Raw genomic sequence first — 15790 nt, 5'->3', positions numbered from 1 at the left:
TCTGATTCCAGTCATCTACAAACATGGGGCAAAGCAAGTTGTGGCTTATAGCAGAGCTTAGCATGAAGAAGGAAATGTGATCAGACCTGTTTGTGTTTCTGTGTCCAGGTGACCCTCAGCAGCTGTCAGGTATGCTCAAGTATCACCTGGGTGAGAGCATGCTGTTGAGCGGTGGCGTCTCTTCTCACACCAGATTCCAAACTCTGCAGGGGGAGAAGCAAGATGATCAGCCGGAGGCAGTAATGCTGCCAAGTGGGGGGACGAGAAGAAGAAAAGCAGAGGTTCTCTAGAGAGGGTCAAAGGTCATGTGTTAAATCCTCTGCTGCATTGCCATGAGAGGATCTGAAAGTGATTTTCTGGTGTCATTCATGTCTGGAGAAAAAGAAATGTGTGTGAAAACTTTTTAAATTGTTCCTTTTTTTGTTTAATCAAACCAATGTTGGTGTGTGTGTGTGTGTGTGTGTGTGAACAGGTCACATGACAGCACAGCATTTTCTACCCACAGTTTGAACTGAGTAAGAAATAACAAATGTATTTATTCAACTTATAGACAATAAAAAAACAGAAATCAGTGTAAAATTTAATAACTTTTATTGATGTTAACTTTTTTAAAAGTTATTAAAAAGAAAACCCCAACAGATTGAAGAAAATAAGAACAACCCTAGGTTTCTCTTCAGCACTGTAGCCAGGCTGACAAAAAGTCAGAGCTCTTTTGAGCCAACCATCCCTTTAACGTTAACTAGTAATGACTTCATGAACTTCTTCACAAATAAAATTTTTATCATTAGAGAAAAAATTACCAATAATCATCCCACAGATGTAATATTATCTACAGCTACTCTTAGTACCATTGATATTAAGTTAGACTCTTTTTCTCCAATTGATCTTTCTGAGTTAACTTCAATAATTACTTCCTCCAAACCATCAACGTGTCTTCTAGACCCCATTCCTACAAAACTGCTCAAAGAAGTCCTGCCATTAATTAATTCTTCGATCTTAAATATGATCAACCTATCTCTAATAATCGGCTATGTACCACAGGCCTTCAAGCTGGCTGTAGTTAAACCTTTACTCAAAAAGCCATCTCTAGACCCAGCAGTCTTAGCTAATTATAGGCCAATCTCCAACCTTCCTTTCATATCAAAAATCCTTGAAAGAGTAGTTGTCAAACAGCTAACAGATCATCTGCAGAGGAATGGTTTATTTGAAGAGTTTCAGTCAGGTTTCAGAGCTCAGCACAGCACAGAAACAGCTTTAGTGAAGGTTACAAATGATCTTCTTATGGCCTCTGACAGTGGACTCATCTCTGTGCTTGTCCTGCTAGACCTCAGTGCAGCGTTCGATACTGTTGATCATAATATCCTATTAGAGCGATTAGAACATGCTGTAGGTATTACAAGTACTGCGCTGCAGTGGTTTGTATCATATCTATCTAATAGACTCCAATTCGTGCATGTAAATGGAGAGTCCTCTTCACACACTGAGGTTAATTATGGAGTTCCACAGGGTTCAGTGCTAGGACCAATTCTGTTTACATTATACATGCTTCCCTTAGGCAGTATCATTAGAAGACATAGCATACATTTTCACTGCTATGCAGATGACACCCAGCTCTATCTGTCCATGAAGCCAGATAACACACACCAATTAGTTAAACTGCAGGAATGTCTTAAAGACATAAAGACCTGGATGGCCGCTAACTTTCTGCTTCTTAATTCAGATAAAACTGAGGTTATTGTACTCGGCCCTGAAAATCTTAGAAATATGGTATCTAATCAGATTCTTACTCTGGATGGCATTACCTTGGCCTCCAGTAACGCGGTGAGGAACCTTGGAGTCATTTTTGACCAGGACATGTCCTTCAACGCACATATTAAACAAATATGTAAGACTGCTTTCTTCCATTTGCGCAACATCTCTAAAATTAGAAATATCCTGTCTCAGAGTGACGCTGAAAAACTAGTTCATGCATTTATTACTTCCAGGCTGGACTACTGTAATTCATTATTATCAGGATGTCCAAAAAACTCACTGAAAAGCCTTCAGCTAATCCAAAATGCTGCAGCAAGAGTCCTGACAGGGACTAGAAAGAGAGAGCATATTTCTCCTGTTTTGGCTTCCCTTCATTGGCTTCCTGTTAAATCCAGAATTGAATTCAAAATCCTGCTCCTCACATACAAGGTCTTAAATAATCAGGCCCCATCTTATCTTAATGACCTTGTAGTACCATATCACCCTATTAGAGCGCTCCGCTCTCGCTCTGCAGGCCTACTTGTTGTTCCTAGAGTATTTAAAAGTAGAATGGGAGGGAGAGCCTTCAGTTTTCAGGCCCCTCTTCTGTGGAACCAGCTTCCAGTTTGGATTCGGGAGACAGACACTATCTCTACTTTTAAGATTAGGCTTAAAACTTTCCTTTTTTCTAAAGCATATAGTTAGGGCTGGACCAGGTGACCCTGAATCCTCCCTTTGTTATGCTGCAATAGATGTAGGCTGCCGGGGGATTCCCATGATGCATTGAGTTTTTCCTTTCCAGTCACCTTTCTCACTCACTATGTATTAATAGACCTCTCTGCATTGAATCATATCTGTTATTAACCTCTGTCTCTCTTCCACAGCATGTCTTTATCCTGTCTTCCTTCTCTCACCCCAACCGGTCGCAGCAGATGGCCGCCCCTCCCTGAGCCTGGTTCTGCCGGAGGTTTCTTCCTGTTAAAAGGGAGTTTTTCCTTCCCACTGTCGCCAAAGTGCTTGCTCATAGGGGGTCATATGATTGTTGGGTTTTTCTCTGTATCTATGAAGCGCCTTGAGGCGACTTTTGTTGTGATTTGGCGCTATATAAATAAAATTGAATTGAATTGAATTGAACAGAAAAACCCCTCTGAGCAAGCACTTGGCGACAGTGGGGAAGAAAAACTCCCTTTTAAGAGGAAGAAACTTCCGGCAGAACCAGGCTCAGTGAGGGGACAGCCATCTGCCGCGACCGTTCCAAGGGGTTATCACAATTTTTTCTACAGTGCATCAGGGGCGATCGTGGCTCAAGACACTTCACCCTACGCCTACTGGTGGTGGTCAGAGGGCCCGGCGGCGCCAGTGTCCGGCAGCCTCGCCTCTGTCAGTGCGCCCCAGGGCGGCTGTGGCTACAACGTAGCTTGCCATCACCAGTGTGTGAATGTGTGTGTGAATGGGTGGATGACTGGACGTGTGAAGCGCTTTGGGGTCCTTAGGGACTAGGAAAGCTCTACACAAATACAGGCCATTTACCATTTTACAGTGCATCAACCTTGTTTTGTCTCCTGGTGAAACAAAACAGTCGGCCTATAGATGAGAAAAACCGACGTATGCAACTTGGCTTCTTCGAGAGTTTGGCTGCCTCTTCTGTGAAAATTTTAACAATCGTATTGTCGACTGTTGGTTCATTTAATTCCATGTTTCGCAGAACTACTTCTGCCTCTTGCCACTGTTTACACAGGGCTTTGAAAATCACCTTCTCAAAGTTTTTGAACTTCCTTAAGGGGATTTGATCAATTTCATCCCCGATCTTAGCCCAGATCTTTTTGCTAAGCCTCTTGTAGATGGCTAAAACTCTTTCTGGACTTATGACTTTACCTGATTTTTTTATAACCCGCTTAACTAGTTCTTCCATACATATTTCCACAAAAAATCTGTATTTTTCTTTGTTTTGAGGCAATTCATCCTTTGCTGCCAAAGGGTGTTTTTTGAATTGATTTTGCATGCTGGCTTCATGTTGAGCAGAGGAATTCTTTGGGGTTACATTATTTTCCAAAGAGGTTCCTGCTTTATCTACAGCCTGCGTGGTGTCACGGTTTTTCTTGTCTATTAGAGTTCTGGGCTCGTCAGTTGTATCAATGATATTTGTGGCAACATTTTCTGCTGTGTTGTTCATGTTGTCTGTTGTTTTCTGTTGTTCAGGAGCTGTCTGTGTCTCCTTTGAGGCCACTGATGTTGAACAAATCCCTTGTTTTCTGTAGAATCACAGCCTGAATTTGATCTGCCAGCGATGCATTATCCTCTGAGTTTTCAGGTCTTTCCGTGGTATTTTGGACATTAGTGATAAGTGTGGCACCAGCGGAATTTTCTGCTGTGCTGTTCACGTTGACTGTTGCTTTCTGTACAATAACAACTGGCACACAGATTAGATTTTCCATGATGCGGTCAACTGTGTTAGAGGTCTGTGCACGTTCAGGAGCTGTTTCTGTCTCCTTTAAGGCCACTGTTGTTGTGCTATTTTCTGGGATGTTTAACAAATCCATTTCTTTCTGTAGAATCACAGCCTGAATTTGATCTGCCAGCGATGCATAATCCTGTATAACTGAAGAAATCGACTTTCTCCCTGGAAGGGCAGGAAAAGTCTCCTGTATCGGTTACCTGTGTCCTCTGGGCTTTGCTGCATGTATTTAGTGATTTCATGCGAACACGAGGATCAATTATTGTCCTGTGAAGGTCTCTGTAGCTTACAAAGAAAAATGAATTAAAGAGACACACACACACACACACACAGAGGCAGCTAGACGAGGTAAAAACACTCCTGACTTCCTCTGTGATTTGTGGACAGCTGCAGTGAAGAGCAGCGCTGTGTCTGATCAGACCACCTCAGTCGAGTTCAACACAAGTCCAGATCTGGAGTCGAGTATGAAGACCGAATGTATGAATCTCTACATGGCACCTCTCAGCGGTGCCTTGTAGAGATTTCTCAGTGGGGCTATTTTCCTGCTTTTTGATTGGACTGAACATGCTGAATGTTCACAAACTGTTTGTTTAGTCTGCTGCACAAATATCAGTAGCAGCTTCCACCCTAATAAAGACATGCAGAGACTCTGCTCTGATTCCAGTCATCTACAAACATGGGGCAAAGCAAGTTGTGGCTTATAGCAGAGCTTAGCATGAAGAAGGAAATGTGATCAGACCTGTTTGTGTTTCTGTGTCCAGGTGACCCTCAGCAGCTGTCAGGTATGCTCAAGTATCACCTGGGTGAGAGCATGCTGTTGAGCGGTGGCGTCTCTTCTCACACCAGATTCCAAACTCTGCAGGGGGAGAAGCAAGATGATCAGCCGGAGGCAGTAATGCTGCCAAGTGGGGGGACGAGAAGAAGAAAAGCAGAGGTTCTCTAGAGAGGGTCAAAGGTCATGTGTTAAATCCTCTGCTGCATTGCCATGAGAGGATCTGAAAGTGATTTTCTGGTGTCATTCATGTCTGGAGAAAAAGAAATGTGTGTGAAAACTTTTTAAATTGTTCCTTTTTTTGTTTAATCAAACCAATGTTGGTGTGTGTGTGTGTGTGTGTGTGTGTGTGTGTGTGTGTGTGTGTGTGTGTGTGTGTGTGTGTGTGTGTGTGTGTGTGAACAGGTCACATGACAGCACAGCATTTTCTACCCACAGTTTGAACTGAGTAAGAAATAACAAATGTATTTATTCAACTTATAGACAATAAAAAAACAGAAATCAGTGTAAAATTTAATAACTTTTATTGATGTTAACTTTTTTAAAAGTTATTAAAAAGAAAACCCCAACAGAAAAACCCCTCTGAGCAAGCACTTGGCGACAGTGGGGAAGAAAAACTCCCTTTTAAGAGGAAGAAACTTCCGGCAGAACCAGGCTCAGTGAGGGGACAGCCATCTGCCGCGACCGTTCCAAGGGGTTATCACAATTTTTTCTACAGTGCATCAGGGGCGATCGTGGCTCAAGACACTTCACCCTACGCCTACTGGTGGTGGTCAGAGGGCCCGGCGGCGCCAGTGTCCGGCAGCCTCGCCTCTGTCAGTGCGCCCCAGGGCGGCTGTGGCTACAACGTAGCTTGCCATCACCAGTGTGTGAATGTGTGTGTGAATGGGTGGATGACTGGACGTGTGAAGCGCTTTGGGGTCCTTAGGGACTAGGAAAGCTCTACACAAATACAGGCCATTTACCATTTTACAGTGCATCAACCTTGTTTTGTCTCCTGGTGAAACAAAACAGTCGGCCTATAGATGAGAAAAACCGACGTATGCAACTTGGCTTCTTCGAGAGTTTGGCTGCCTCTTCTGTGAAAATTTTAACAATCGTATTGTCGACTGTTGGTTCATTTAATTCCATGTTTCGCAGAACTACTTCTGCCTCTTGCCACTGTTTACACAGGGCTTTGAAAATCACCTTCTCAAAGTTTTTGAACTTCCTTAAGGGGATTTGATCAATTTCATCCCCGATCTTAGCCCAGATCTTTTTGCTAAGCCTCTTGTAGATGGCTAAAACTCTTTCTGGACTTATGACTTTACCTGATTTTTTTATAACCCGCTTAACTAGTTCTTCCATACATATTTCCACAAAAAATCTGTATTTTTCTTTGTTTTGAGGCAATTCATCCTTTGCTGCCAAAGGGTGTTTTTTGAATTGATTTTGCATGCTGGCTTCATGTTGAGCAGAGGAATTCTTTGGGGTTACATTATTTTCCAAAGAGGTTCCTGCTTTATCTACAGCCTGCGTGGTGTCACGGTTTTTCTTGTCTATTAGAGTTCTGGGCTCGTCAGTTGTATCAATGATATTTGTGGCAACATTTTCTGCTGTGTTGTTCATGTTGTCTGTTGTTTTCTGTTGTTCAGGAGCTGTCTGTGTCTCCTTTGAGGCCACTGATGTTGAACAAATCCCTTGTTTTCTGTAGAATCACAGCCTGAATTTGATCTGCCAGCGATGCATTATCCTCTGAGTTTTCAGGTCTTTCCGTGGTATTTTGGACATTAGTGATAAGTGTGGCACCAGCGGAATTTTCTGCTGTGCTGTTCACGTTGACTGTTGCTTTCTGTACAATAACAACTGGCACACAGATTAGATTTTCCATGATGCGGTCAACTGTGTTAGAGGTCTGTGCACGTTCAGGAGCTGTTTCTGTCTCCTTTAAGGCCACTGTTGTTGTGCTATTTTCTGGGATGTTTAACAAATCCATTTCTTTCTGTAGAATCACAGCCTGAATTTGATCTGCCAGCGATGCATAATCCTGTATAACTGAAGAAATCGACTTTCTCCCTGGAAGGGCAGGAAAAGTCTCCTGTATCGGTTACCTGTGTCCTCTGGGCTTTGCTGCATGTATTTAGTGATTTCATGCGAACACGAGGATCAATTATTGTCCTGTGAAGGTCTCTGTAGCTTACAAAGAAAAATGAATTAAAGAGACACACACACACACACACACAGAGGCAGCTAGACGAGGTAAAAACACTCCTGACTTCCTCTGTGATTTGTGGACAGCTGCAGTGAAGAGCAGCGCTGTGTCTGATCAGACCACCTCAGTCGAGTTCAACACAAGTCCAGATCTGGAGTCGAGTATGAAGACCGAATGTATGAATCTCTACATGGCACCTCTCAGCGGTGCCTTGTAGAGATTTCTCAGTGGGGCTATTTTCCTGCTTTTTGATTGGACTGAACATGCTGAATGTTCACAAACTGTTTGTTTAGTCTGCTGCACAAATATCAGTAGCAGCTTCCACCCTAATAAAGACATGCAGAGACTCTGCTCTGATTCCAGTCATCTACAAACATGGGGCAAAGCAAGTTGTGGCTTATAGCAGAGCTTAGCATGAAGAAGGAAATGTGATCAGACCTGTTTGTGTTTCTGTGTCCAGGTGACCCTCAGCAGCTGTCAGGTATGCTCAAGTATCACCTGGGTGAGAGCATGCTGTTGAGCGGTGGCGTCTCTTCTCACACCAGATTCCAAACTCTGCAGGGGGAGAAGCAAGATGATCAGCCGGAGGCAGTAATGCTGCCAAGTGGGGGGACGAGAAGAAGAAAAGCAGAGGTTCTCTAGAGAGGGTCAAAGGTCATGTGTTAAATCCTCTGCTGCATTGCCATGAGAGGATCTGAAAGTGATTTTCTGGTGTCATTCATGTCTGGAGAAAAAGAAATGTGTGTGAAAACTTTTTAAATTGTTCCTTTTTTTGTTTAATCAAACCAATGTTGGTGTGTGTGTGTGTGTGTGTGTGTGTGTGTGTGTGTGTGTGTGTGTGTGTGTGTGTGTGTGTGTGTGTGTGTGTGAACAGGTCACATGACAGCACAGCATTTTCTACCCACAGTTTGAACTGAGTAAGAAATAACAAATGTATTTATTCAACTTATAGACAATAAAAAAACAGAAATCAGTGTAAAATTTAATAACTTTTATTGATGTTAACTTTTTTAAAAGTTATTAAAAAGAAAACCCCAACAGAAAAACCCCTCTGAGCAAGCACTTGGCGACAGTGGGGAAGAAAAACTCCCTTTTAAGAGGAAGAAACTTCCGGCAGAACCAGGCTCAGTGAGGGGACAGCCATCTGCCGCGACCGTTCCAAGGGGTTATCACAATTTTTTCTACAGTGCATCAGGGGCGATCGTGGCTCAAGACACTTCACCCTACGCCTACTGGTGGTGGTCAGAGGGCCCGGCGGCGCCAGTGTCCGGCAGCCTCGCCTCTGTCAGTGCGCCCCAGGGCGGCTGTGGCTACAACGTAGCTTGCCATCACCAGTGTGTGAATGTGTGTGTGAATGGGTGGATGACTGGACGTGTGAAGCGCTTTGGGGTCCTTAGGGACTAGGAAAGCGCTACACAAATACAGGCCATTTACCATTTTACAGTGCATCAACCTTGTTTTGTCTCCTGGTGAAACAAAACAGTCGGCCTATAGATGAGAAAAACCGACGTATGCAACTTGGCTTCTTCGAGAGTTTGGCTGCCTCTTCTGTGAAAATTTTAACAATCGTATTGTCGACTGTTGGTTCATTTAATTCCATGTTTCGCAGAACTACTTCTGCCTCTTGCCACTGTTTACACAGGGCTTTGAAAATCACCTTCTCAAAGTTTTTGAACTTCCTTAAGGGGATTTGATCAATTTCATCCCCGATCTTAGCCCAGATCTTTTTGCTAAGCCTCTTGTAGATGGCTAAAACTCTTTCTGGACTTATGACTTTACCTGATTTTTTTATAACCCGCTTAACTAGTTCTTCCATACATATTTCCACAAAAAATCTGTATTTTTCTTTGTTTTGAGGCAATTCATCCTTTGCTGCCAAAGGGTGTTTTTTGAATTGATTTTGCATGCTGGCTTCATGTTGAGCAGAGGAATTCTTTGGGGTTACATTATTTTCCAAAGAGGTTCCTGCTTTATCTACAGCCTGCGTGGTGTCACGGTTTTTCTTGTCTATTAGAGTTCTGGGCTCGTCAGTTGTATCAATGATATTTGTGGCAACATTTTCTGCTGTGTTGTTCATGTTGTCTGTTGTTTTCTGTTGTTCAGGAGCTGTCTGTGTCTCCTTTGAGGCCACTGATGTTGAACAAATCCCTTGTTTTCTGTAGAATCACAGCCTGAATTTGATCTGCCAGCGATGCATTATCCTCTGAGTTTTCAGGTCTTTCCGTGGTATTTTGGACATTAGTGATAAGTGTGGCACCAGCGGAATTTTCTGCTGTGCTGTTCACGTTGACTGTTGCTTTCTGTACAATAACAACTGGCACACAGATTAGATTTTCCATGATGCGGTCAACTGTGTTAGAGGTCTGTGCACGTTCAGGAGCTGTTTCTGTCTCCTTTAAGGCCACTGTTGTTGTGCTATTTTCTGGGATGTTTAACAAATCCATTTCTTTCTGTAGAATCACAGCCTGAATTTGATCTGCCAGCGATGCATAATCCTGTATAACTGAAGAAATCGACTTTCTCCCTGGAAGGGCAGGAAAAGTCTCCTGTATCGGTTACCTGTGTCCTCTGGGCTTTGCTGCATGTATTTAGTGATTTCATGCGAACACGAGGATCAATTATTGTCCTGTGAAGGTCTCTGTAGCTTACAAAGAAAAATGAATTAAAGAGACACACACACACACACACACACACACACACAGAGGCAGCTAGACGAGGTAAAAACACTCCTGACTTCCTCTGTGATTTGTGGACAGCTGCAGTGAAGAGCAGCGCTGTGTCTGATCAGACCACCTCAGTCGAGTTCAACACAAGTCCAGATCTGGAGTCGAGTATGAAGACCGAATGTATGAATCTCTACATGGCACCTCTCAGCGGTGCCTTGTAGAGATTTCTCAGTGGGGCTATTTTCCTGCTTTTTGATTGGACTGAACATGCTGAATGTTCACAAACTGTTTGTTTAGTCTGCTGCACAAATATCAGTAGCAGCTTCCACCCTAATAAAGACATGCAGAGACTCTGCTCTGATTCCAGTCATCTACAAACATGGGGCAAAGCAAGTTGTGGCTTATAGCAGAGCTTAGCATGAAGAAGGAAATGTGATCAGACCTGTTTGTGTTTCTGTGTCCAGGTGACCCTCAGCAGCTGTCAGGTATGCTCAAGTATCACCTGGGTGAGAGCATGCTGTTGAGCGGTGGCGTCTCTTCTCACACCAGATTCCAAACTCTGCAGGGGGAGAAGCAAGATGATCAGCCGGAGGCAGTAATGCTGCCAAGTGGGGGGACGAGAAGAAGAAAAGCAGAGGTTCTCTAGAGAGGGTCAAAGGTCATGTGTTAAATCCTCTGCTGCATTGCCATGAGAGGATCTGAAAGTGATTTTCTGGTGTCATTCATGTCTGGAGAAAAAGAAATGTGTGTGAAAACTTTTTAAATTGTTCCTTTTTTTGTTTAATCAAACCAATGTTGGTGTGTGTGTGTGTGTGTGTGTGTGTGTGTGTGTGTGTGTGTGTGTGTGTGTGTGTGTGTGTGTGTGTGTGTGTGAACAGGTCACATGACAGCACAGCATTTTCTACCCACAGTTTGAACTGAGTAAGAAATAACAAATGTATTTATTCAACTTATAGACAATAAAAAAACAGAAATCAGTGTAAAATTTAATAACTTTTATTGATGTTAACTTTTTTAAAAGTTATTAAAAAGAAAACCCCAACAGAAAAACCCCTCTGAGCAAGCACTTGGCGACAGTGGGGAAGAAAAACTCCCTTTTAAGAGGAAGAAACTTCCGGCAGAACCAGGCTCAGTGAGGGGACAGCCATCTGCCGCGACCGTTCCAAGGGGTTATCACAATTTTTTCTACAGTGCATCAGGGGCGATCGTGGCTCAAGACACTTCACCCTACGCCTACTGGTGGTGGTCAGAGGGCCCGGCGGCGCCAGTGTCCGGCAGCCTCGCCTCTGTCAGTGCGCCCCAGGGCGGCTGTGGCTACAACGTAGCTTGCCATCACCAGTGTGTGAATGTGTGTGTGAATGGGTGGATGACTGGACGTGTGAAGCGCTTTGGGGTCCTTAGGGACTAGGAAAGCGCTACACAAATACAGGCCATTTACCATTTTACAGTGCATCAACCTTGTTTTGTCTCCTGGTGAAACAAAACAGTCGGCCTATAGATGAGAAAAACCGACGTATGCAACTTGGCTTCTTCGAGAGTTTGGCTGCCTCTTCTGTGAAAATTTTAACAATCGTATTGTCGACTGTTGGTTCATTTAATTCCATGTTTCGCAGAACTACTTCTGCCTCTTGCCACTGTTTACACAGGGCTTTGAAAATCACCTTCTCAAAGTTTTTGAACTTCCTTAAGGGGATTTGATCAATTTCATCCCCGATCTTAGCCCAGATCTTTTTGCTAAGCCTCTTGTAGATGGCTAAAACTCTTTCTGGACTTATGACTTTACCTGATTTTTTTATAACCCGCTTAACTAGTTCTTCCATACATATTTCCACAAAAAATCTGTATTTTTCTTTGTTTTGAGGCAATTCATCCTTTGCTGCCAAAGGGTGTTTTTTGAATTGATTTTGCATGCTGGCTTCATGTTGAGCAGAGGAATTCTTTGGGGTTACATTATTTTCCAAAGAGGTTCCTGCTTTATCTACAGCCTGCGTGGTGTCACGGTTTTTCTTGTCTATTAGAGTTCTGGGCTCGTCAGTTGTATCAATGATATTTGTGGCAACATTTTCTGCTGTGTTGTTCATGTTGTCTGTTGTTTTCTGTTGTTCAGGAGCTGTCTGTGTCTCCTTTGAGGCCACTGATGTTGAACAAATCCCTTGTTTTCTGTAGAATCACAGCCTGAATTTGATCTGCCAGCGATGCATTATCCTCTGAGTTTTCAGGTCTTTCCGTGGTATTTTGGACATTAGTGATAAGTGTGGCACCAGCGGAATTTTCTGCTGTGCTGTTCACGTTGACTGTTGCTTTCTGTACAATAACAACTGGCACACAGATTAGATTTTCCATGATGCGGTCAACTGTGTTAGAGGTCTGTGCACGTTCAGGAGCTGTTTCTGTCTCCTTTAAGGCCACTGTTGTTGTGCTATTTTCTGGGATGTTTAACAAATCCATTTCTTTCTGTAGAATCACAGCCTGAATTTGATCTGCCAGCGATGCATAATCCTGTATAACTGAAGAAATCGACTTTCTCCCTGGAAGGGCAGGAAAAGTCTCCTGTATCGGTTACCTGTGTCCTCTGGGCTTTGCTGCATGTATTTAGTGATTTCATGCGAACACGAGGATCAATTATTGTCCTGTGAAGGTCTCTGTAGCTTACAAAGAAAAATGAATTAAAGAGACACACACACACACACACACAGAGGCAGCTAGACGAGGTAAAAACACTCCTGACTTCCTCTGTGATTTGTGGACAGCTGCAGTGAAGAGCAGCGCTGTGTCTGATCAGACCACCTCAGTCGAGTTCAACACAAGTCCAGATCTGGAGTCGAGTATGAAGACCGAATGTATGAATCTCTACATGGCACCTCTCAGCGGTGCCTTGTAGAGATTTCTCAGTGGGGCTATTTTCCTGCTTTTTGATTGGACTGAACATGCTGAATGTTCACAAACTGTTTGTTTAGTCTGCTGCACAAATATCAGTAGCAGCTTCCACCCTAATAAAGACATGCAGAGACTCTGCTCTGATTCCAGTCATCTACAAACATGGGGCAAAGCAAGTTGTGGCTTATAGCAGAGCTTAGCATGAAGAAGGAAATGTGATCAGACCTGTTTGTGTTTCTGTGTCCAGGTGACCCTCAGCAGCTGTCAGGTATGCTCAAGTATCACCTGGGTGAGAGCATGCTGTTGAGCGGTGGCGTCTCTTCTCACACCAGATTCCAAACTCTGCAGGGGGAGAAGCAAGATGATCAGCCGGAGGCAGTAATGCTGCCAAGTGGGGGGACGAGAAGAAGAAAAGCAGAGGTTCTCTAGAGAGGGTCAAAGGTCATGTGTTAAATCCTCTGCTGCATTGCCATGAGAGGATCTGAAAGTGATTTTCTGGTGTCATTCATGTCTGGAGAAAAAGAAATGTGTGTGAAAACTTTTTAAATTGTTCCTTTTTTTGTTTAATCAAACCAATGTTGGTGTGTGTGTGTGTGTGTGTGTGTGTGTGTGTGTGTGTGTGTGTGTGTGTGTGTGTGTGTGTGTGTGTGTGTGTGTGTGTGAACAGGTCACAGGACAGCACAGCATTTTCTACCCACAGTTTGAACTGAGTAAGAAATAACAAATGTATTTATTCAACTTATCGACAATAAAAAAACAGAAATCAGTGTAAAATTTAATAACTTTTATTGATGTTAACTTTTTTAAAAGTTATTAAAAAGAAAACCCCAACAGAAAAACCCCTCTGAGCAAGCACTTGGCGACAGTGGGGAAGAAAAACTCCCTTTTAAGAGGAAGAAACTTCCGGCAGAACCAGGCTCAGTGAGGGGACAGCCATCTGCCGCGACCGTTCCAAGGGGTTATCACAATTTTTTCTACAGTGCATCAGGGGCGATCGTGGCTCAAGACACTTCACCCTACGCCTACTGGTGGTGGTCAGAGGGCCCGGCGGCGCCAGTGTCCGGCAGCCTCGCCTCTGTCAGTGCGCCCCAGGGCGGCTGTGGCTACAACGTAGCTTGCCATCACCAGTGTGTGAATGTGTGTGTGAATGGGTGGATGACTGGACGTGTGAAGCGCTTTGGGGTCCTTAGGGACTAGGAAAGCGCTACACAAATACAGGCCATTTACCATTTTACAGTGCATCAACCTTGTTTTGTCTCCTGGTGAAACAAAACAGTCGGCCTATAGATGAGAAAAACCGACGTATGCAACTTGGCTTCTTCGAGAGTTTGGCTGCCTCTTCTGTGAAAATTTTAACAATCGTATTGTCGACTGTTGGTTCATTTAATTCCATGTTTCGCAGAACTACTTCTGCCTCTTGCCACTGTTTACACAGGGCTTTGAAAATCACCTTCTCAAAGTTTTTGAACTTCCTTAAGGGGATTTGATCAATTTCATCCCCGATCTTAGCCCAGATCTTTTTGCTAAGCCTCTTGTAGATGGCTAAAACTCTTTCTGGACTTATGACTTTACCTGATTTTTTTATAACCCGCTTAACTAGTTCTTCCATACATATTTCCACAAAAAATCTGTATTTTTCTTTGTTTTGAGGCAATTCATCCTTTGCTGCCAAAGGGTGTTTTTTGAATTGATTTTGCATGCTGGCTTCATGTTGAGCAGAGGAATTCTTTGGGGTTACATTATTTTCCAAAGAGGTTCCTGCTTTATCTACAGCCTGCGTGGTGTCACGGTTTTTCTTGTCTATTAGAGTTCTGGGCTCGTCAGTTGTATCAATGATATTTGTGGCAACATTTTCTGCTGTGTTGTTCATGTTGTCTGTTGTTTTCTGTTGTTCAGGAGCTGTCTGTGTCTCCTTTGAGGCCACTGATGTTGAACAAATCCCTTGTTTTCTGTAGAATCACAGCCTGAATTTGATCTGCCAGCGATGCATTATCCTCTGAGTTTTCAGGTCTTTCCGTGGTATTTTGGACATTAGTGATAAGTGTGGCACCAGCGGAATTTTCTGCTGTGCTGTTCACGTTGACTGTTGCTTTCTGTACAATAACAACTGGCACACAGATTAGATTTTCCATGATGCGGTCAACTGTGTTAGAGGTCTGTGCACGTTCAGGAGCTGTTTCTGTCTCCTTTAAGGCCACTGTTGTTGTGCTATTTTCTGGGATGTTTAACAAATCCATTTCTTTCTGTAGAATCACAGCCTGAATTTGATCTGCCAGCGATGCATTATCCTCTGAGTTTTCAGGTCTTTCCGTGGTATTTTGGACATTAGTGATAAGTGTGGCACCAGCGGAATTTTCTGCTGTGCTGTTCACGTTGACTGTTGCTTTCTGTACAATAGCAACTGGCACACAGATTAGATTTTCCATGATGCGGTCAACTGTGTTAGAGGTCTGTGCACGTTCAGGAGCTGTTTCTGTCTCCTTTAAGGCCACTGTTGTTGTGCTATTTTCTGGGATGTTTAACAAATCCATTTCTTTCTGTAGAATCACAGCCTGAATTTGATCTGCCAGCGATGCATTATCCTCTGAGTTTTCAGGTCTTTCCGTGGTATTTTGGACATTAGTGATAAGTGTGGCACCAGCGGAATTTTCTGCTGTGCTGTTCACGTTGACTGTTGCTTTCTGTACAATAGCAACTGGCACACAGATTAGATTTTCCATGATGCGGTCAACTGTGTTAGAGGTCTGTGCACGTTCAGGAGCTGTTTCTGTCTCCTTTAAGGCCACTGTTGTTGTGCTATTTTCTGGGATGTTTAACAAATCCATTTCTTTCTGTAGAATCACAGCCTGAATTTGATCTGCCAGCGATGCATAATCCTGTATAACTGAAGAAATCGACTTTCTCCCTGGAAGGGCAGGAAAAGTCTCCTGTATCGGTTACCTGTGTCCTCTGGGCTTTGCTGCATGTATTTAGTGATTTCATGCGAACACGAGGATCAATTATTGTCCTGTGAAGGTCTCTGTAGCTTACAAAGAAAAATGAATTAAAGAGACACACACACACACACACAGAGGCAGCTAGACGAGGTAAAAACACTC

The sequence above is a fragment of the Mchenga conophoros genome, linkage group LG10, assembly GCF_057382185.1.
Source record: "Mchenga conophoros isolate Kocher_MC1m ecotype Shallow Benthic linkage group LG10, M_conophoros_male_GT1.1, whole genome shotgun sequence".
Taxonomy (NCBI): Eukaryota; Metazoa; Chordata; class Actinopteri; order Cichliformes; family Cichlidae; genus Mchenga; species Mchenga conophoros.
This window is presented reverse-complemented; position numbering follows the sequence as displayed.